This window comes from Parasteatoda tepidariorum, chromosome 6 (assembly GCF_982258835.1).
Source record: "Parasteatoda tepidariorum strain Cologne lab strain chromosome 6, Ptep-v5.0, whole genome shotgun sequence".
Lineage (NCBI taxonomy): Eukaryota > Metazoa > Arthropoda > Arachnida > Araneae > Theridiidae > Parasteatoda > Parasteatoda tepidariorum.
Window position 1 is genome coordinate 11,684,380 of NC_141760.1, and position 25,104 is coordinate 11,709,483.

Sequence of the window (25,104 nt, forward strand, 5' to 3'; positions counted from 1 at the left end):
GTAATGATCATGTCCCAAAGGCTACCGTTTTCCACACCACCTTTTGTTCTTAGAACTTTTTTCCCCCACACTTCATACCCCCCTTCGACATTGTCTGTTTTTATTTTCATTAAGAGTAAAGAGAAAAGAGGGGGTATTTTGGTTTATTAGAAGGTAATGAAGAGAAGAAGGTGAGAAGAGAAGGGGGTGGGGGGAGGTACCTTCCGCGAAATAAGTCAAATGAAGAAAATAAACGAAGAAAACTTGTTGTCCCCGTTGCTGTCGTTGCCACTGATTAGCTTTTTGAACTGTTGTGACTTTAAGCGGCCCTGGAGTTTGTTTTTGTTAAGTCTTTTAAGTGTTTTAGTTTAGTTTACGAACGAGACGAAGAAAAGCTGAACGCTGTTACGTCATGGGGATTTACGAACTGGGTGAAGGGGATTAATAATAGAATTCTAATGAAATGATTGTTATGATATGCAAATAATGTTTTCAACCCCATGTTATAATTTTGTACATTTTTTTTAAGTTTCTTAATTAATTGCATTGCTTGAACATTAAAGTTGTTATTTCATATTATTATTTACATAGCTGGTGATAGTAATTCTTGAAACACTTCATTTTAATCCTTTAGTTAAGCCAATATTTATTTTAAATTCTTTTTTTATTTTGAGAATTATTAATTTAAATAGTTCTAAACTGTTGCGACAGAAAATGAGCATTCGCGTGTTACTTGCAGCTGGGGCCATTTTTTAATCACGTTGTTTCAAAACAATTAAAGCAGGTACTTAAACTTGAAAGTGCTGATTATACATAAATTGATTGGATAAAGTTTGCTGGAAAAGGACGTGTTTTTTATTTTGGTATAATTTATAAGTAGTTATTTAAATATTAGTACGTACTTTAAATTCTAAAAAAATTATAAGAAAAATATGTTTAATATAATAGTTCGCCACCGAGAATATCTTAAGCTAAATAAGGTTTTTATATATATTATCAGAGTAGCTAATATGTTGGGAGCTTGGTATATTTTTGATACGCAAAAGCGAACTCCTATCAATGAAGTTCGTTATATAGAGGTTCATCTGTAACTGAAAAAGACTATCGAGTAATGTTTACTGTTTTTAAGAAACCAACAATAACCATTTGATCGTTACCTTGAAGGGCGAGTTATAACGTTGTGAGTTATTGACCACGGAAATCTTTAAAAAATTTGCAGCGTAATATTTTAAATTTTCCATGGCTGATGGCTGCCGATGTAGATTGTTCAATTTTGAAATTACTATCATTATTGGTAGAAGTATTTTTTTTAATTTTTAAATTCTCAAAAACGTGCTACTTTGAAATAGCTTAATTTTGTTATTTAATAATACTTCGTTATAACTAATAGCAGCAAAATTATTCTATTTGTCGAATGATTTGATGTATTTCTCTCTGTATTTCAAAATTGGAATATAAGTATTATATGACTCCAGCAGCTCAAGACCGCACGGACGTGACCTCAATTTGATACTCAAGTATTATAATTCCTTTCCTAAGTATTATAATACGTACTATATACGTATTCCTAAGTATTATAATACGTACTCCTTAGTATGTATGCTTTCCGAGCGTGCAAGATTTGGACGCGCGTCTTTCTCTTTCATCGTTCCTAAACGGTCTAATAAATATATTTCGAATATTCTAAAACATTCAATTCACTTTTGTAAAGTAGTACGTACTAATAATATATTAAATGAAATTCGATTCATACAAATTTAGCTTTCATTGCAAAAATCATGAAAAACATGGACACATTAGTACCTCCTTCAGTAACATGAAGAATAAGAACAATTTTATTCAGAAAAAAATTAGCAATATAAGAAACTGGAGAAGAAAAAGAAAAGACAACAGAACAAAAAAAAAAAAAAAAATCCTATTTTATCACCTTCAAACAAGCTTTTTCCAAAATCCGGATTCTTTCGACGCAGTATAAAATTGAATTCATAGATGGTCCGGAATAATATCCCGAAATCACCCTGGGGGTGGGGACAAAAGGAATCCTGGAAAATTCTAGAACCATCTGCCGTGACATCTCTGTAGGTCTCTTCTGACTTCCTTTTATTCTCTTTTTCTCTCGTCGAACAATTGTCGCAGGTGATAGAGTCCCCCGTTCCCAAGCTTCATCAAAATTACAATGAGACGGTCAGTCCCCCGGTATAACCCTTGTTCCGTTACCTCTTACACCCTGGGGAAGCGACCCCCTTCCAAAGCACACACCTCATAGAAAAGGTGGACAGATGACCCCCTCCACACTCCGCCCACGCTTGGAAAATGGACGAAAGGGGGATAAAAGAGGATCAGGAGCTAGGGATTGCTCCTGGTCCTCCTCGTCTGCTGTCCTCCTCGCAAAGCATACAAAAGATACACCTACAGGGGAGACGACCTTTACTCTTTATTTTCTTTTTTTGCACAATGAAACGAAAGAAAGTGAGGTAAGTCTGTATTTTGACCAATCAGGCAAAGGTGGTTTCGAATGAATGGACAATCAGAAGTCAATTTCATGAATTGTTCCAATCAGGACGATTTCATCAATTATAGCGATCAGATCAAGGTGGTGTCAAGAGAATTACGTATTTTAATTCCACTAGATCGAATATACAATTTAAAATTTTTATTAACATGATTAGATTGATGGCAAACCAAACATACAAACCAGATCAGGGTGGCGTCAAGGAAATTATACATTTCAATCAGATCAATTATACAATTTATAGATATTAATGACATGATCAGAGTGATAACTACACCAATCAGATCAAGGTGGCCTCAATGAAATTATATTTTCAAACTCAATCAAATCAAATATGCCGTTTATAAATTTTAATATCCCCCTATGGACTGATCGTCAAGACACGATTCCCAGTAGATTACTGAAGATAAGCATCACCGGTAAAGATCAGTGAGAGGACCCCTCGGCCTGCGAAGGGACCGAGGATATGCGATATCAGTCCTCGTTAAACTAATGTAACTAAAGTGCTCGAATTCGCACTCAAGTCGTCGGGCCAGCACGTGGGCTGTCTTCGGATCATTCTCAGGGATACGTTTCAGACCGTCACCAACCAATTCATTAAACAGCTCTAGTGCAACGTATATAAAGTACTACACTATTATAAATTTTGATATTATAAATTTTAATAACATGACTAGAGTAACGGCAAACCAACTATACAAATCAGATCAAGGTGAATGTCTTTAAATTCAATCAGATCAAATATAACATGCATAAATTTTACTAACATGATCAGCGCTGCGTCAAGGGAATTTTGTATTTAATTCAATCAGATCAAATATACGATGCATAAATTTTACTCACATGATCAGAGTTGCATCAAGGGAATTTTGTATTTAATTCAATCAGATCAAATATACCATGCATAAATTTCACTAACATGATCAGCGCTGCGTCAAGGGAATTTTGTATTTAATTCAATCAGATCAAATATACCATGCATAAATTTCACTAACATCTAGTACATGCTATAATTTATTAAACTAGAAGTTACGTTAATAAATAAACAAATAAATAAATAAAAGAGCCAGCATAAACTTCGCAGATTTTTAAAAGAATTTTGTTTCATAACAATAAATAATTTTATGCGTCTATGCGATATATTTTGAGATTGCAATTTACGAAATTTAAATTTGAATTGAAAAGAAATATGAAATTGAACTTTATACCAGCATTATGGTACTACAATAACCATACACGAATACAAAATTCAACACGAAAAAAAAAAATATTTTTGTAGCATTCCAAAATATATATTTGATTAATAAATCATACTTTTTAAGTGTACAGTAAAAATATAATTATAATTAAATTAAAGTCAGCAAAACAAGCTTTATTTTTCAATAGAGGTATGAAAAGATTCTATTGCAGAATGACTAAAAATTGTAGCAAATGATAAGAAGATGTAAATTCTCTTTTTCGTATCCCTTTGTTCTAAAATCTGTAACGGTATAGGGAAGTACTTACACCACTCTATCCGTCATACCGATCAAGATAGAAAGAATCTGTTGTACTATAGGTATTCTTATCCCATCTTTATAAGATATATTTCCTATCACAAGGTTGGTGATACTTTTCTTTCCTTTCTCAAAGCCCTCATCTCTGACTTTTTTCCCCCCATCTTGTTTGGTTCTTTTTGATGATATAAGGAAATACCTTCATTGTACCCGGTTTGTTTCATCAAAGTAAAATTTATTTTTCATCACTATTATCTCTCCATTAAAGATTTACAGCAACTACACTGTTAGACTTTTCAATCTAAAATAATGGTAAAATAACCAGCAGCAGTAACCAACCAAGTAACCGTAAAGTTTAAGGTAAAGAAAATTTTTTACCTTTACGGTTTTGAAACTGTTTACAACTAGTATAGTTGAAAAACCATGAATACAAAATTATACGGGTTTTATAAACGTTTACAACTAGCACAGTTTCAAAACCGTGAAAAAGAGAATTAACTGGGCATAGTTTAGCAGCTTTATGGTGTTATTATCTATACGTGAATGAGAGTATCGTATTGAAATATCCGAGGGTCACAAATTGAGGATTCGAACCCCCGTTCTGTTGGTCATGAGATTGACAGATTAGCCCTCTGGGCTACTATATTTACCTAGCAACCAGGAACTAAGTGGCTTCATTAGGCGGGCCTAGTTGACGTGATAAAATTCTGAATGCTTAACTGTATTAGGTGAAAGCAGTTAATAAACGATTTTTATAACAGTTAACAGTTTGAATACCATTTTATTCACGGTAATTTCACTGTTTTGTTTGAATATGGTAAAATAAGAATTAAATGAATAATTTAACCATTTTTTTCTGAGAAATTTCTAACAGTGATAAATGTATTATGCAATTGAAGCCATATGAGATATAATGATTCCTAGGTAAATAAAAGAATAAATTCTAAAAATAAATCGATCATTAATGAGCTTAATAATTGGTCATTATTTCCAATCATTATTATAAAGGGCCGGGATAGCCTGGCTGGTAGGGCAATGGGCTCATGTCCAAAAGTTCGTGGGTTCGATCCCCGCCTGCCGAAGACTCCCCGTGTAGTAAATGGTGACTGATGCACGTTAAATCTTTCGAGTCGCAAAGTCCTCCATGTTCCCATAACAAATCAATACCTCTGGGGGTACAAATCCAGGAGTTTCCTTGTCTTCTGGATTAGTTTAAAATTACAAGGCTACGGAGTTGAGCATTAGTAGTCGTAAACCCAAAATTGGGTCGGCTGTTCAACGACGGATATAAAATAAAATAAGATCATTATTACAAACAATAAATAGATATGATTAACTTTAGATAAACAAGTTAGTACCTAAAGAATAAATTTAGAACGTAAATATCCTTGGATTAAAATTAGGATCAAACTTGTTTGGGATTAACTTGTGTTTAAAATTGATCTCAATGTAAAGAATAGAATATAACTGTCAGTCGTAACCTTTTACAAAAGAAATAACGCAAAATTCTACAAAAACTAATTCACCATTTTATTATTCTTTTTTCATCCATTGTTCAAAAAAAAAAAAACCAAAACAAAAAAAAATGATCATATCTATAATATCAAGCTTTTAGCTCGCAACATCAGAAAATGCGTGTTATTTACATCACGTGACCCTGACACCTTCCCCCCAGAGTCATATTAGATCCAAAGATCGAATATGGCAAATAATTTAAGGGTCACACTTTACACATAAACAAACTATGTTTCACATTCACCCAAATATTCACTGAATCTTAGGTTTAACTTAACACTAGGTATTTACTTTAATCACCTAATAATAATAATAGGAAAAAATGTTCAGAGTCTTATTTTAGTTTATATTTACAGTCTGGACAATGCATCTGCATTACTAAGTTTCGATCCTTTGATGTGACTTGCCTCAATCTCATGGCGTTGAATGGCTAACGCCCATCTCTGCAACCTCGGGCTTTGGGGTGTCGCACTCGTCAGAAATACTAGGGGATTATGATCAGTTAATAAAATAATCTTAGCACCACAGAGTAAGGTTTCAAATCTCTGCAAAGCCCAAATAATAGCATAAGCTTCCCTTTCAATTGTAGACCATTTCTGTTGAGTTGAATTCAGCTTCTGGCTACCGAAAGCTATGGGACGAATATTTCCTTCTTCATCTAACTGACCTAAACAACATCCGACCGCATTTTGAGATGCATCCGTATGCAAGTAGTATGGTTTCTCTATGTCTGGGACTTGTAACTCTGCGATCTTACATAGCGACGTCTTCAATTCCTTGAATGCCTTCTCAGCTTCTTCGCTCCAAGGAATCTCATTAGGAACTTTCTTTTTAGTAAGCTCTGTTAGTGGAAGAGCAATCTTTGCGAAGTTTGGAATATACTGCCTGTAAAAGTTGCATAATCCCAAAGCACTTCTCAGTTGTTTTTTGGTTTTGGGTGCCTCTAATTTCTGTATTACTCTTATTCGTTCTTTGTCAGGAGCATGTTTACCTGAACCAATAATATGTCCTAAGTATTTAACCTTTTGTCTAGCAAATTCGCACTTTCTCAAGTTCACGGAGAAATTAAAATATTCCAATCTCTTAAAAACTTCTTCAAGATGAATCAAATGTTCCTCCCACGTATCAGAAAATACTGCTAAATCATCGATATAAGCACAAGTGAAATCAGACATGGACTGAACCACTTTAGACATAGCTCTTTGGTAGGTTGCAGCAGCATTTCTTAATCCAAAGGGTAATACATTCCATTGGTACTGGCCTCGGTGAGTTCGGAATGCTGTGAGCTGTTTGCTGCCGTTCTCCATCGGTATAGCCCAATATCCCTTCAACATATCTAGCACAGTAATGAATTTCTTCTTTCCTACTAAGAAATTCAACTCCATCATATTTTGCATTGGATATGCATCCGGAACGGTAAGAGCATTCAAACTTCTGAAATCAATGCATAACCTGATTGTTCCGTCTTTCTTATGAACACATACTACCGGGTGTGCTATCTCACTTACCACCGGTTCAATCAGTCCTAACGCTAGCAATTCATTAATCTGTGCATCCACTTTCCCCTTTAAGTTTTCTGGTATCTTATACGTTTTTGGTTTCATCGTATCCTCCTCAGCTTTCAGCTTTATCGCATGTTTCCCAACTTTAGCTATCCTTATCTTCCCCGAAAACAACGTTTTGCGTCTATGTAAAAGATCTTTCAATTGATTTTGTTGCATTTTGGGTAAGTAATCCAAATTTAATCCTTTCAATGCTTCATAGCTTTCCACATCTGTAGGAAGAGTTGGTGTTTCGTATATTTCACCAAATTCATCATCAATATCATAGACAACTCCAACTGTTTGAATTCTCGCTTTGTATTCTCTCATTTTGTTAACATGCAATAATCTTAAATTTCCTTCAGGCATTTGCAAATAATACGAATTCGGTTTCACTCTTCTAATTACCTTTACTGGACCTATCCATCTGGCATATAATGAATTGGATGAATCATGCATTAGCACAAGTACTTGATCTCCTGGCGCAAATTCCCGATATTTTTTCCTTCTATTGTAATATTTGGCATAATTACTTTGTTGCACATCACTTGTTAACCTTGCCTTTTCGGTTGCTATTTCTAATTTTCCTTTTAACTCTTTTAAATATTCCTCCGCTGATCCTTTCATATTCAAAGGTAAAAACATATCTCCGGCCCAAATTGACTTCAAGATAGATAACGGGCCTTTCGGTTCTCTCCCGTACATTAGCAGAAAAGGTGGTACTCCTGTAGTTGCATTTGGAACTTCTCGATAAGCCCATAGTACAAATGGTATATGTCGATGCCAATTTCTTCCTACTTCTCTAATAATGTGATGTAGCATATTTTTGAAAGTTTGGTTCCATCTTTCAATCAATCCGTTCCCTTCCGGATGGTATGGCGTTGAAAATCGCGGACAAGCTCCTAAAACCTTCAAAAACTCTTGCGTTAAACTTGCCGTAAAATTTGTCGCATTATCCACCACGATTACTTCTGGAATTCCTGTCCTACAGAATATTTCGAGCAGTGCTTCACATGTATTCCTTGCCGTTAACGATTTGAGCGGGACTGCTTCAGGCCATCTTGAATGTTGGTCCATCAAACAAAGGATATATTTATGTCCTTGTGCTGATACTGGATCTAGAGGACCAATTAGATCTACGTTCACCACTTGGAATGGAAGTTCAGGACGTGACACAGGTGTTATCGGAATTTTGTCTACTGAACGAACAACTCTTCTACCTTGGCACCCATGACATGAGCTACAATAAGCTTTAATTTCCTTGACCATCCCTGGCCAATAAAAGGAAAATTTAATTCTTTGAATTGTTTTACGAGCTCCTAGATGTGCTCCGAATACTGACTCGTGGGCAATTTCTAGTATTTTACCTTTTCTAATTTCAGGAATTACTAATTGTTGTATTCTATTCCCGTCCAACAGCTCTTCATGGCATAGTATATTATTTTGTATCACATACCCTCCTTTATTTTGCTTCCCCAATTTCCATGCTTCTTGGAGAGTATCGCAACTTTGTTGTTGTATCTTGAATCGTTCGGTTTCATTTCCATTCTTTTTATCACCGCCTTCACCTACTGTTGGCTCCTGCTGCTCTTCTCCGTCACTTGCACTCATATATAACTGCTCCTTTCGGGAATCTGATCTTAGCTTCATAGCAGCAGTAAAACTGGGATTGTATACTCTTTTTTGTTCTAATAATGCCTCATAAGTTTCAGCATCCAACAAAATGTCAGCATTTAACCCATTGACGGCTGCTATCATCGTTTTAATTATAGGCGTAATATATCCTTCCGTTACCAAAGCGATTTCCACTTCTTTTAATTCAGCTTTTAGACTTTCGCCAAACGCAGGTTGTAGTATTATATGTCCTTTGTAATCCACTTCCTTACCCACTATATCGTTTTTAAATACACTTATTTGTGCACCAGAATCTACTACAGCTTCGTATTCATTTCCATTATATGAAATTCTAACTTTCTTAAGGGCAGCTATTTTTGGTTGAACGCCTTTACATTTTTTGTTTCCTATCATGACTTCACCGTTAAATCTTGCAGTGACTACTTTGCTTTCGATATTTCCATTTCTGAGTACCTTAACTTCGGATACTTGCCCTTCCGATACTTGAACCTCGGCCACTTTGCCTTCAATGTTTCTTCTCCTCTCTTTATTATCTCGACAAAATCGTGCCAAGTGTCCTACTCGTCCACAATTAAAACATGTGACTGGATTTTGGGAAGAACTCCGCTTATCAATTCTGCCATGGTTGTTATGCTCATGTTTATATCCTTCTCCAAATGTATGATATCTTCTACTAACCATGTTTGGTTTTTCCCGGTATAAGTTCCTATATGGTTGAGAAGCAATGAATTTAGTAGTTTGGTTATATTTCCTTGCATTCTCGTACTCATCTAACTTCTCAGCAAGTGTGTCAACTGAGCAAATTCTACTCCACTCATCAATAAAATGATTTTGTATGTCTCCAGGTACTCGTTCTTTTATCTGTTCGACAATGACAAGTTGTTTCAGGCTGTCGAAATCATTAATTTTTAGTCCCGAAACCCATTCGTTAAAATAGTTCGCCAATTCAAATCCAAAATCTCGCCAAGTGCTCTCAGCCGCTTTACAATGTCTCTTAAACTTTATTTTAAATGCTTCTGGGCTCAATTTAAACCTTTTCAATAACATACATTTTACATGTTTATAATCATTTGCTTTTTCTTCAGGCTCCCTTGCAATTAAATTCGCCATTTCTAGAGGCAATAATCCAACAAGATGCGTTACCCAATCTTCTTCTTTTATATGGACTCTTCGTGCTTGTCTTTCAAACAATATTAGATAAAAACTTATATCACCTTCTTTTGGATCAAAAGTACGCATTAATTTTTGCAATCCACCAGGTACATGTTCTCTTGTTTCTTCATTTCGAGAGCTGCTCGTCTCTCCTATAGTACCAGTATGTACCAATGAAGCTTCTATCTTCAACCTCTCCAATTCATATTCCTTTTCTTGCCGCTTTAATTCATCTTCCCTTTCCTGTTCTCGCCGCTTTAATTCACCTTCCCTTTCCTGTTCTCGCCTCTTTAATTCATCTTCCCTTTCCTGTTCTCGCCGCTTTAATTCGTCTTCCCTTTCCTGTTGCTTAATTTCATATTCTTGTCGCCTAATTTCATCTTCTTTTTGTTGGCGCTTTATTTCTTCTCTTCCACTAACTATTCTTTTTAATAATTCCTTCACAAACTCCTCATCGTACTCCGTACTTGCCAATATAATCTTCTTTAATTCGGTAACTCTCATGTCTTCCGTTGCCGTTTCTCCTAACTCTTCCGCCAAACACTTCAAATCTACTTTTAAAGCTCTTCCTAAAAATGCCATTTTTCACCTACTACTTTCTAAACTGCACCTTCTTACAAAAAAAAAATGCCACTTCCTAAACCAATTTCAAGACAATCTAAATAACTCACTATCTTCCATCAAACAACTTGAAATTCATAGAACAAACAACTACCAATCTTTTATTTTGAAATCCATTGGGGTTTCCCCGCACATTTGTCAGTCGTAACCTTTTACAAAAGAAATAACGCAAAATTCTACAAAAACTAATTCACCATTTTATTATTCTTTTTTCATCCATTGTTCAAAAAAAAAAAACCAAAACAAAAAAAAATGATCATATCTATAATATCAAGCTTTTAGCTCGCAACATCAGAAAATGCGTGTTATTACATCACGTGACCCTGACAATAACTATGGCTTCTTTTTGATAAACGGCCTAAGCTAATGTGAATGACTTTAATTTTGACTAAGAGTATGGGTAAAAATGAATATGTTCTACAAGACCAATTTTATTGTTAATGAAGCCGAAAACATGCTACTGTTATTTATGTGACCAAAAACATGCCGTTCTGGATAGGATCTAACTTGCGATTGATGTGATAAAAAACGATTGATGTCATGGAGACATAACTTATCGAAATTGCATGAGCGTTTTTGAATTTGCATAAAATTGCAAAAAGTTTGTAAACGCAGAAAATTTTGGGAGTTCAAGTAATCACTTTTTATACAATTAATTCAGAAGTTTTTTTTTCTCAATTTATCTAGAATTAAGAGGACAAAAAAAACCTAAAAAATAACATTAATTCTTGTTCAATTAAGGTTTTCGTGATTTGAGGAGGCATGGCTTAAAATACAATAGTGTGTCAAAATTTTTGAAAAACGATTGGCACTTCTACAACATATTCACGAACTTTTTGTCGTTAGCAAATATTGAAAACAATAAATCTACACTCTTTAATAATCGTACAACGGCTGATACTAATTTTAAAACATAGCAGCAAAAAATCAAGTAATCATTAACGCAGATTTCCGCACTGATTTTTAAAACGAAAAAAAGAAAAGAATAAAATAAAAACTTGAATCGCAATCCGGTAGCATTTATAACGAAAATCATTTCAACGTTTTAATAGGCAGTCCACCCCCTTATGCCCCCAAAATTAGCGAAAACACAATAAACGGCGGATATTTTTCAAAATGAGAGAACAATATTTCCTTTTTCTAAATTTTTAATTATTTCGCGACTCATTTACAAAAAGAAAAGAAGAAAAAAAATTTTTATCATATTTTTAAATCATAAACCCGCTTGTACATATAAATATTTCCCCCTTTTTTTTTCACAATACATATCCCTTTTCTCCAAAAAAAAAAGTATTACTTCTTGCTTATTTAAAATAATTTATTTTCCTTTTTCCCCTACGCCATCAGATAAAAGCTTACGCCCTGTTTTTAATTACGCCCCTCTACGGCGAACATGCCCCTGTTATCTTTAATCGTTGGACGGATGAGGGCTGAGGGTGCAACAAAATGTCACTTTCAATATACATAAGCACGGTTTTTCTCTCATTTTTCTTTTTAGAGCCATCGCACCCCCCCCCCCTTCAGCAATTTCCCAATCCTTGTTTTCTACCTTTGCAACTCTTCCCACCCACCCCCTAGTCTTGACTTCGTTCCTCTATTAAGATGGAAAGCTACTAAATGGGAATGGGAAAACGAAATGGAAGGGGAGGGGGGTTGCAAAACCATTTGCATAAATGAAATTTGAATTTCTTACATGGAACCATGAAAGGGAGAGTTCTATATTTTTTTTTATTTTTTAGTTCTTCCGCTCTCTTGACTAACGAGTCAGATGACAGGGTTAACTTGCCTAATGAATTTCTTCACTCTCGGTCTGTACTAAAAAGAGGTGAAATTGCAAAAGGAAGAGGTAAATTCCAGACGAACAAAATAAGATTTCTTTGATTGTAGGAAATAGTAAATGAGTGCTGTTCATTACTGATTTTCGTCACTTAATTATTTCATCAAAGAGACGTCGGCGTCGCTGCCAAATTGCACGCTTTTTGCGAAAGGTAGTTCTCAGTAGAAGCGAACGGTGATTTTTGGGTTTATTAAACGTGATTTAAAGTGATTTTTAACCACCCTGAAGTATATTATGATAATTTCCAACCCTGACTGAGCAAGCAAACAAACAAACAAAAAATTTTATGGTATTTCACAAATTTAATTGTCATTTCATTATCACTGGAAAAATTTTCCTCAAAGCCGTGGATAAGTTGGCACCTACATGTTTCGTTTAAAAAATTTTAACGCTGATACAAAGAGAGATTGATAGATTACTAATTATACATTAAAATAAATGACATTCAAAACATATTGAAAATAGCATTTTTATTTCCATAGCCATTTAATTTCCATAGCCATTTTTATTTACATTGCACCATTTTATTACATTTTTTATTTACATAGACTCCGCAATGTGAAAAACGCACTATAAAAAATGAATAGTACTGAAATTTACTACTCAAAACCGTTTCCTGGTATATGTTCCGAGGAATAAGTTTGTCAAGGTGACGAAATATTTGTCATTTCTTCGAGAAAACAAATTTCGTCAAAATTAAATATATATTTCGTCATTCTGCTTTTTTTTCATAATCTAATTGTAATCACTTTATAGTGGGTACTATATAGATAAATCAATGCTGCTTACGCAATTCAATAAGAACGGATAGACAAAGATTTAATTTTCCCCCACGAACGAAGTGAGATTCGAACCAGTGGTCTTCCTGGTTCGCGGCCGACTCCTTGACCACTGTCGGTTTGTTCGTCACTTTATTTTCGATCGTATAATCTTTGTTCAAGTTTCGTCATCCTAGTGAACAATCTCCCACAATGCACTACGATAAGGTTTCGAATTGAGGATACATTTTCGTTATACAGTGAAACCCCGATTTTACGTTTCTCAGGGGACTGGGTAAAAAAAACGTAAAATCCGGGAAAACGTAAAATACGGGAAATACTTAGACAGCAAAAAATCATATAATAATAATGTGAAAATAAAACAAACTAAAGGTAGTAAAGATGACTCTTTCAAAAGGTACTATTAAAATCTATATTTTACGAAAAGAATATTAGTATTTAAAGAAAAAAACATACCAGTTCAAGATCACTTTTACAATTTTTGTTAAGAATCATGTAATTTAGGTGCAAAATAGTGCGTAATAGTAGATTGTTTTTTAGACATTGAGTTCAAAGTAAATGCCTCATCTTCCAGGACTGAAATCTTTTGCAAATTTTTTTCCTGGTCTTTGTATGATAGAAAATAGTCCTTCACTATTAGCAAACTTCTCAATGCTGTGTTGAAAGAAGGAACGGGCTGTGCTTCTGTTTCTTCTTGTTCATCTTCATCGGCGGATGAAAAGTCCATAACATCGTCCACGGATGGAGCAGTGGTTCTCTCAGCTTCGCATGTTGCTAAGTTTTCTCGGATGTACTCGTCGAAGTCATAGCTAACTGTTTCATTGTCATTCTCCGAGTCTAGTCTATCTAATCCTGCATCTGTTAACGGTTCATTAGAAGCTACGATTCCGCTTTCTTCAAAACAGTGGGAAATGCACTTTTGTGTAACGCTTCTCCAAGCAGCAGAAATAAAATACATAGCCTCCAGAACACTTAACTTTAGTTTGCAGGCGTCATTTAGGTTTCCGTTCTCTAGTTCAGCTACAGCTTTCCGGACAAGTTGCTTTCTGTAAAAAACCTTAAATGATCGAATAATGCCGAGATCACAAGGCTGTAATTTGCTTGTACAGTTTGCAGGAAAAAACTCAACGCGCACATTAGATAGCTGCAAATCCGGATGTGCACTGCATTGATCGATGAACAAAATTATTTTGGGGTTCTGAAATTTCATCTTTTAATCCAGTTTCTGCAAAAAGTCTTCGAAAAAGGCTTTTGTTATCCACGCTTTTTTGTTCGCTTCATAATTTGTTGGGAAACTTCTCACGTTTTTAAAGCATCGTAGTTTGCGTGATTTTCCAACAACGAGTGGAGTCACCTTCTCACTTCCAGCAGAATTACAGCATAGTAAAACCGTAAGACGCAATTTTGACATCTTCCCTCCGTGGCAGGAATCTCCCTTAGAAACGTAACTTTTATCCGGCAGAAGGTTAAAGAAAAGTCCGGTCTCGTCCGCATTGAATACGTCCTTTGGCTTGTATCCTTTGGTCAAATTTGGTAAATTTTTCTTCCATTCTTCTATTGTAGCTTCATCCACGCTTGATGATTCTCCGGAGAGCGATCTATACACAAGATTATGTCTTTTTTTTCATCCGGTCAATCAAGCCATTGGAAGCTGTAAAGTCTTTTAACCAAGTCTATCGGCAAATTCTAGAGCTTTTTCTCTTAATATGGTGCCATTTACAGGTACATTAGCGTCACGAGCCTCTTTAAACCATTTTACTAAAATCCCTTCCATCTCGTCGTACGGGGATTTTTTCATTGTTCTCCGTTTCTTGTCATTTTTTTCACCACCTTTTTCAAAGTTTTTATCAATGCATTCTTTTTTCTGTAGTATGGATTGCAGGGTTGTTACGGGAATTCCTTGCAATTGAGCGAATGCTACTTTTGTTCCATGAAATTCATTAAACTGCTTAACAATTTCGGCTTTCTCAGCAACAGAAAAGTTTTTGCGTTTTTTGCTCACCATTTTCGTACGAAAGGGTTTGAAATGCGACCACCTTGTGCCAAACAACAACAGAGTCTGAAAAGCTGTAGAAACGTAAAGATCCCCTTTGCTTTCCAAGGAAGAAAATAAGTCACTACATCTGATTGGTGACTGGAGTGTCTCTTCTCCTATCTGTCTCATTCCTGCACCAATGAAATGTGTTGTTTCTGTACTTAGTTTCTTCGCCCGCTGCCTTGTCCGAGACAGGCAGCAGGTGTTCAACAAAGGAAGGGGTAGAGAGGACTAAAGTTCTAGAAAACAGTAGTCTGTGGAATGCGTTTCTGCTTTCATAGATTTACTTGCAACAACGTGGATGAGCTTTAAAAAAGCAAACATAGAAAAAATATTGCTTATTAAAACATTTTTTTATTTTTTTTATTTCTACAAAAAACGTAAAATGCGGGAAATTCCGTAAACTAAAAACTTACAATCCGGGTAAAATTAACATTGGAGGTATACGGAAAAACTGGGTCCTGATGAAAAAAACGTAAAATGCGGGAAAAACGTAAATTCGGGGGACGTAAAATCGAGGTTTCACTATATATATGAGAGTTGTCGTTTCGTCACAAATCACGTGATTTTATGACAATATGATTCTCAAAATTAACGAAATATAGCTCAAAGATTGGTGTATCGTCAAAAGTGAGAATTTTATTTCTGAGAATGCATTAGATTCTCAATAACTTTCTATTTTATTCATTCATTTATTTATTTTAGACGGATTGAAATTTTTGATCCCTAAGTTAAGCTTAGTTGTTAGTAGCCGGAATCTAGAAGATTTAGTCCCAATAATTTAGACAGAGAAGGGGTTGAAAACTTGGAACTCCAAAAATAATTTTCACTTTTTGTGAGTATTTCGCCAAATCTTTGGAACAAATCAAAATATTTTCGCACGCATTTCTAAAACTAGTCATCTCAAATATAACTGAATATAAAAAGCTACTTTCAATATTTAATTGTTATTATTTTAATTAATAAAAATCTCAAAAATTTTATTTGTAAGTCATAAAAAAATATTGCATCCTCTTTAGGAGCATAATTTTAAAAAAAATAATTCCCAGATTTAAGCCAGTTGAACAGTTTTTAACATAAAAATTCACAGTAGGTTTTATTATTATTGAAGCTTTATTTCTCAGAAGCTATTTACCAGTTTAAAAATTTAAGTTTTTCATTTAAATAAAATTTTTTTAAGATAATTTTAAAATTAACATTTCAATTATATTTTTTTCGATCATGATCGAATTAAATAATAAAATTAAATATTTAATTAATATTTCAAATATTAAATTAATATTTTAAACATTTAATTAATATTTTAAGTATTTAATTAATATTTTATATATTTAATTATTTACGAATTAAATATTACTTATCATTTATTACGAATTAAATATTTTTTTTTAAATTTCTTTTTCGTTGCAAATTAATTCTTTGGATAAATTAAAATAAAATAAAAACACAAAGAAAGTAGGTTCCTAACTTTTATCGCTTTTCTGGAAACTATTGAGACCATATTTCCTATTCATTATTCATTGGGATAAAAAATCATGTTAGGTAAAACGTGTAACTTTTGAAAGATATTATATTAAAAAGTCCGATTGCGTATCTTAAGCTATCGTCTGTTTTAACTTATTAGCATATTACGAATAGGCTTTTCAATCTTAAAGATAGCATCTTAGTACGTAAAAAAATCGGAGCATTTAATCAAAAGTTATTCAGCGAGTAAATTTTACAGTTAATGTTTCGCAATGTACATTTTATTTTTACAAATAATACAATCACTTATTCAGTTTAAGGTTTAATAATGTGGTCACAGCTCTTAAGCCTTCACTGACGATGGCAGTAAGCATTTCAAAAGTTCTTATTAAAATGAGGTTAAGCTTCAATTGAGGAGCATGTTTGAAAACCTCGGATAGGGTACAAATTAGCCGCCTAATCTGCCCCTAGAGTAAAATATGCTCGATTAAAGTTTCAGTACATTTACTTTCAAACAAACAAAAATTTCCGGAGAAACGTGTAATCGTGGGGTAACAGTCTTCTACCGCAAAAAGGTCCCGAGTTCAAATCCCAGTTGGGACGATTGTATTTTACCTCTAATTTTCTTTTCTACAAAAAGTTGATAACTATCTGTTTTATTCTTTTATAAAAATTTATTTTTTATTTTTATTTGATTTTTAATACCAAGATATTTGTCTTATTGTTCTTGTGTAATCCTTGTTATTTCAATAAATATGTCTTGTTGTTTTTGCATAACTCTTGCCCATCTAGTTCTTGTATAGCTCTTGAACTTTTGTTGTTGTTATATCTTGAATTCTAGTGGTACTAATATATTTCTTGGACTCTTGTTGTTCTAGTATATCGCTTGAACTCTTGTTGTCGCGGTATATTTGCTGTTCTTCTAGTTGTTATGGTTCTTGTATATCTCTTTAACTCTTGTTGTTCGTCTAGTTGTTATGGTTTTTGAACTCTTGTTCTTCCTTCTAGTATAACTCTTGAACTTTTGCTGTTCTTGTATATCTCTTGAACTCTTTTTGTTCATGTATACCTCTTGAACTCTTGTTGTCCTAATATATCTCTTGAACCGGTAAATCTCTAGAGCTTTAATTTTCCTGGTATATATTTCAATTTTTTTGCTTTTATGTACCTCTTGTTGTTCTTATGTCTATCTTGTACTCTTGAAGTTTTTGTGCAATTCTTGAAATCTCGTTTTTTGGTATATCTCCCAAACTCTTGTTGGTTTTATATAATTTCGGTTATTTTTAAATATCTCTTGAACATCTCTTGAAATAATTTTTTTTTAAAAAAAAACTTTTGTTGTTATTTGTTTAACTACAATCTTTCTTATAACAAATATTGATCTAAAAACAACCAAACAACAATGGCAAAAATATTACAATCACGCGGAAAAATTGATGAAATAGAACATCAATAACGCGTTTAAAATCAAACACAAAAATAAAACACTATATCAGAAAGAAATCTTTAACTTAAATGAGACATTTTCGATTTCTTCCAACAAAACTTTTTCCGACGGATGAAATGCTTTCTAACTTTTTTCCCTCTTCTTTTTTTCTTGTTAATCTAAGTGAAATCTAAATAAATAAAAACAGTGAAGATAAAAATCGGTATTCGTCTTTCTTCAAAAATCTTTTAAAAATCTTTCACTCTTTAAAAACTTCGATCATTCTTTTATGGAAAAAAAAAGAACAAAAATCACTTTTTCATTTGTATTTTCTACATACTTTTTCCAAACAGCAACTGTTGTTGCCACCAAGAGTTTGCTAATACCTGGAGGGTATATCGTATGCACGATATTTAATGGCAATCGCGTTCGGCAGATTTCTAATCTGCAAGAAGGAAAAAAACTTTCCTTTGGAAAAACGTAATTGTGAGAAAAGAAGATAAAGAAGTGAGGAAGAAAAAAGAGAGTTGAGGAAAAGTGTTGAGTATTAAAAGTTTCCGAGGAGATTTTATTTTCTTGTTCTTACTCACTTTTGAGCTTATTTATTTTATTTCGAAAAAAGGAAGTGGTAGCAAAAATTTTGATTGAAATTTAAGAAAATTTCACTAAAAAAAAGAGATTGTTTAAAGCTGGGATGAAAAATAAGGTTTCGAAAAAATGCTGAAGTACAGAATTTCGCGCAAGAGTTTAAAAACAAATAAGCGTTTTACACAGGTTTTTTACAATGAAAAGAAAATAACGATAAAAAAGTTTTCTAAAACTGTAAGAATAAAATTATTGAGATGCGTAGGAAAACAAAGCAGCTTAAAACAGAAATTATTTTTCTAAACTATTTGCAAATAGTGCTAGTAAATTTTAAGTACTAGTTTAAGTGCTATTAAGTTGTATCAGTGCAGGGAAACTTGCGAAGCTGACCATCTGTCTAAGAATCGGACTTCTATAACCACAAACGAAATTTATTAAACGCAATAAAAAGGAACAAAACTTTTTAAATGATCTTCCATAGCTTTCATACGTTGGTAACATATTGTATTCATTACAATTCTGTGGCTCATCAACTTCAGATGTCGAACTTTCTGAAATAAGTTCTAAAATTAAGATTTCAAATCAGAAAATATGGAGGAATCCTCCGTCCCACTGTTCTGGGTAAACTCCTGGTAATGCCCTCAAGAATGGGAGAGATAGAGCTGTTTCAGAACGACATTAGCAAGACATATGTTGATGGACAGAAAACTTATCGTGTTTTCACCAAGTGCACGTCAACACAGTCCTCCCCAGAACATTTCCGTCACTGCTTTACACGAGGACCTTATAACTACACCTCTCATTACTTTTTGAGGATTCACGATCTCTTGGATATGGTCTAGCAAGCTGAATGTAAAGGGAGAAGAAATCCAGCTCAGGCTAGCAACATACAAAGATTTAGCAGAGCATCATGTGTACTAAGATCTAGCGCATGCGCATATGAAGCAAGTCAAGAAGTATGTTACCGGTTATAAGACAACTCTGCATGAATTACATATATAAATGAACGCAGGTAATATATAAAGGGTACGCAGCCTCCTGTCATTTCATTCTTTCTTTCTATAACAAAATGTGTTAGCAAATTTAATTAACATGGATGATATAAATGTATTCTCTAAGAAATATCTTAATAATACAGTACTGTTTGTTAATAGCGAAAAAATGCAGAACAAACCAACAATAAACGAAGAGAGAAAAATCCTCTTTTTCAATCCTATTCTTTAATGGTTGGGAGTAGAGGAGGGTGCAAATCTGTTTCAAGAACCTCGCTGTTGTTTTTTTTTCTTTTAAACAAAGAGACTGCACCAAACCTTAAAAGGACTGGTTTACATTATACCTATGGAAGCTAGACTTCTTCCCCCATGTATATTCTTTGGCTAGACCTTTTAATTTTATAACCGTCGTTGAACAGCCAACCCACTTTTATGGGTTTACGACTGCTAATGTTCAACACCGTAGCCTTGTAATTTTGAACCCAATCCAGAAGACAACGGAACTCCTGGATCGAGTATGGGGAGAAATTTTGCCTTCTCGGAGGACTTTTTGATGGAGCTAACCCGCATTTGCGTAACATGGAGAGGAAGAACACGAGAACCTCCCCTGGTTAGCCTGACGGCAAGGGGACTCTAACCCATGATCCGTCTACCACTGAGGATATTTCATGTCAGCACTGCTGCCGGTGCAAGCTGGATGAGGAATTCGTATCGACTGGGATTCGAACCCGGTTCGCCTCATTGGAAGGCGAACGCTCTATCCCCTGAGCCATCGCTACTCTTGGCTAGACCTTGAAGAATGAGTCACAACAACAACACTACAATTTTAATTTTATGTGTTGAAGAAACACGAATAATTTGTATCACGTCGCAGAAAGCTCAAACTATAAATAATAAGATTTTGTTCCATAAATTTTGATCTGTTAAGAAGAGAGTGGACCTTTAAAATGATTTTTTATTAAGTTCGATGCTCTAAACCCCATTTTCGGTGTGTGGGCTATGTATATAGAGTCTCAAGTTTCAAATGAAAACAATAAAAACATGTTGAAGATACGTATTAGAATTCACATTCAATTACATCTAACTTAAGAAAGTTCCATGCACTAGGAGTCTTTAATAATAGTTTACATTTTTTTAAAATTTGTTTACGAATAACTATGTGCTTGCATACATTAAAAAACAACATTTAAATTTTCATCCAATTTTATAAATAAAAAAGAAATGCTCTAAGTTACAGTGATGTCTACATTTTGTCTGTTAAATTTCTTTCAAGCTACATTTGTAACAAATTTTATTTGTGATCAAAAAATACAAGCATTAAAATATTTTGAAAAAAAATTTGTTGGGCAAGGATACTTTTAATGACCTTTAATGAAATGATTTAATCAAACAATATTTTTATTAATTTCTTACATTTTTTAATCGAATTTTACATAAAAATTACTTTGGTTTTAGTTAATTCACAATTAAATAGGTTTCTAACATCAATAAGTTCGATAAAATATTAAAATATATAAGATTCTTTTTTAGTTTCTTTTCAAAGTTTTTAAAAGTCCACTGTTCCCTTAAATAATTTTGATGAAAACACTGGACTTATATAATTATTTGAGCATCGTTACGCTCTAAGAGAAAACCTTCACTTACACCCAAGATTTTTAAAGGACCTTTTTCTATTTCTTAACAAAAGGGATCAAAATAATAATAATATACTGAGAAGAAAAGTATGGTCAAAACTACTAGAATATGGTAATATTTATAATTTTTCATGCTCTATAGGAGCAGCAAAAAGCTCGGTAATTTTTACCGAAGCACTTTGATAATGATTTTAGCAAATATTAACCATAAAATATGGTTTTATAACCTATGATAAAATTACTAAACTTTATCAAACTTTATCATACAAAAGAAATTTATTTGATTACATTTATCTTTCAGTTTTGTATTTTTTGCGAAATATGTGTGGTAATAAGAACTATAATTAAATAAAAAATAAAACAAAAAATGAATGAATGAATAAATAAATAAATATTTATTATGTACAACATTCAACATAATTACTTTTATTAGAACATTTAAAACAACGAGACAATTTTTATTTACTTATTCATTTTTTTACGTAATTTTGAAACTCTGTTCAGCGCATGTACTCGCACTTAGGATTTTAAAAGTGTCTTCTCTTGTAACAAAGGCGAATAAATGATTAACAAAGTAAATAAAAATGAATACAATCGGAATCCAACTATTTGGTCTATATAATAACCATTTATTAGAAATTCCAGTTTTTAAAACTGTAGTTCTTATTACCAAAAAGTAAAAAAATACAATACTGAAAAGCTAATTTAATCAAATAAATGGTTTTTATGTTATGCTCTAAAGCAGGAGTTTCTCAGGTTTTACCCCCAAGAAAATATTTATTCAAATACAAAAATAATCGTGTATGCTGCTCTTTTTCATTTCATTTTTTTTTTTTTTTTTTTTTTTTTTTTTTTTTTTTTTTTTTGTATTTTGTGAATATAATTTGGCATGTGCTTATCAGAAATTTTCTCGAAGAAATTCTCCCATTTAATTTTTTGAAACCATTAATTTAGACGTAAATATTTACACACATATTTGTAAACTTTTAATTTAAAATGTAAATATCTATTCTCTGGTGGTTGCAGCAAAAAACCTCAATTTTCTCATTGAATATTTTGTGTGCTGCTATGTAAGTTTCAATACCAACCTTTTTAAAGTTTTATATCCTAACAATTAAATATCTGTTGCACCTTAATTGCTTAATTCATAGGTGCACATTAAAGTTATTGCAGCCCAAATTTTTATCATTTATTGAATATTTTTAAAAATATTATTAATAACAATTAAATATTTTTAAAAATCTACTTATTTTAATTTGTAATTCAATACTTTCGTTTTGTACAACTTGGTAAAAATTTGACAGTAATATTTAATGTTCCTTCAAATATAAAAGAGTCCTACATAAAATTTTGATAAAGTTGCGGCCCGCCATTTAATTTGCGTTTTTAATTGTGGCCCCCGGCCTTATGTAAGTTGGAAACCCCTGCTCTAAAGTATCATGATAAAAATACCAAATTTTAACGCATATCATAAAACAATATTTCATTGTTAATTTTAACAAGATCATTATCAAAGCGTTTCGGTAAAAATTATCGAGCTTTTTGGTGTTCTCACAGAGGCAGAAATAAGATAAATTTTTATCGTACTTCGGTAGCTTTGACAATAATTTTTACTCAGTTGAGACATTAGCTAGATATTTAGTAGAATAACTGATTTCTACACTTTCGTGGTAACAGAATTACTCCTTAAAAACGTTTTGTTTTCTATAAGAGCAATTGAAAAAAAAATGAGAAAAAAATAATGAATATTTAAAAAACACGTTTTACTTAAACTTCGATAAACAAACAAATGATAACAGACTAAAATTCAAAAACAGAAACACCCCCAAACAATGTAAACCTCTTAAACCAAAAAGAAAGAAAAAGGTTAAACAAATTAGTCATTCAAACCTCGACCTTCGAAACAAAGTAGTAGTACAGGTAATAAGAAAAAAATATCACCACATTAATGAAGTCGATAAAATTTTTAAAATGAACAAACATTGCATACTTAAGATTTATTGAAGAGTCACATTAACTAACTAATTCTTCCACAAAATGCACACAAACCTCCAACAGCTTCAGAAGAGAAAGTTTTTCGTTGCCTCTGGCTCTAGGAGCCTCTCTGGCTCCTCAAACGAGGGATCCAGAGTACTTGAGTAAACACACCTGAGTCCGGGATAACGTGAAGGTGTACTTGTACTAGTACAAGCTTCTCTGTGTCAACAAAGGAAGCACCGTTCGCTGCGGGCCTGTCTCAACATTAACGAATCAGGTAATGGGCTTGTATACTGGATATGGGGTGGACCAGGCGTTCGATTAGAATTATTTTTGTTTCTAACCTTAGGGCTCTCTGGCGAATTCATATATTTTTAATCTTTAGATGTGTTTTGTCAGATGTAGTTGTCGATACAGAGGTATAAATCCAGTTTTCGGTGGAAAGAGTTTTTTTTATTCCATGATTGGTTCTAGAATTATTTTTACGAGTAGGGGGAGTTATGGTATTAATAAATGAACAGCTTGAAAGATGAGATGTTCTTAAGACTAAAAGAATATCAAATACACTAGGAAAAAGGTTCTACTTTATCTTGTAATCGTCAATGAGCTATTATAAAGAGTTCGTAGTAGTATTTAAAGAGTTCAAGTGAATAGTTTTTGAGTAACGTGAATCGAACCCAGAAGACTACAGAACTTCCTAGTCGATAATTTAGAAAAATTCGTTTTCTTGTGAAAATTTTAAATTAAAACTAAACTAACGAGTATTAACATCAAACTAAGAAACATTTAATAATAAACAAAATTAGTAGTTTGCTCAATGCAAGACTTCAATTCAGGATATGTTGTTGTTGCTGTAGTTCATTTACGTAACACTAGAACTGCACAATGGGCTGTTGGCGACGGTCTGGGAAACATCCCTGAGGATGATCCGAAGACATGCCATCACAATTTTGATCCTCTGCAGAGGGGATGGCACCCCCGCTTCGGTAGCCCGACGACCTGCACGCGAAGTCGAGTACTTTACGGTTGCACAGTTTAACGAGGATCCATACCGCACACTCTCGGTCCCTAGGCAGACTGATCCAAGTGGTCACCCACCCGCACACTGACCGCAGCCAGTGATGCTTGACTTCGGTGATCTGCTGGGAACCGTGTCTTAACGATCAGTCCACTTCGGGACTCAATTCAGGATACAACAGAGATTTAAAGCTGGATTTATAACCTTCTTTTACCGTAAATAAATACAAATAAAAATTTAAATCTCCATAAATATTTAGTTATAATAAGTATCATAATTATTAGAGTATTATAAGTATCATAATTGCAAGAGTATTATAAATATCATAATTATAAGAGTATTACAAATATCATAATTATAAGAGTATTATAAGTATAATAATTACAAGAGTATTATAAGTATCATAATTATAAGAGTATAATTATACGAGTATATAATTATATGTATCATATAAGTATCATTAGGATTTTCGGGATAGCAACATTATTGTTTAAAAAAGTACACCCATTCCATTCATCATGAAATTTTCATAAAGAGATTCATTTAATATATTTACATTTTTTAATAAAGATTCGAAAACTAAAAAATGGTTTATATAACCTGAAATGAAAAAGGTAAGATATTCATGGTGTGATATAGAAATCAGGGGCTGTAGATACAGATTGCCACCAATGTCGCAATTTTAAACCAAATTTATTTGTTGTTTCTCCATAAAATGCTCTTAAAATATTTATAACGTAAATAAATTATGATATATTAGCAAATTCGATCTTATATTTATTTCAATTTTCGTAAACTCATTACAATGTTTGTAAACTAATAGACAATACTAATATTTTTAACTTAAATAAAATTATATAATGAGCTCATATATTCATTATCATCATAATGTTTAAGTAGTAACCA

General features: G+C 33.1%; 1 protein-coding gene across 2 annotated transcripts in view; it reads right to left on the minus strand.

Moving 5' to 3' along the window:
* LOC107446990 (zinc finger E-box-binding homeobox protein zag-1) overlaps nt 1-25,104 on the minus strand; it is a 525,599-nt gene that overhangs the window by 224,754 nt on the left and 275,741 nt on the right. The window lies entirely within an intron of this gene.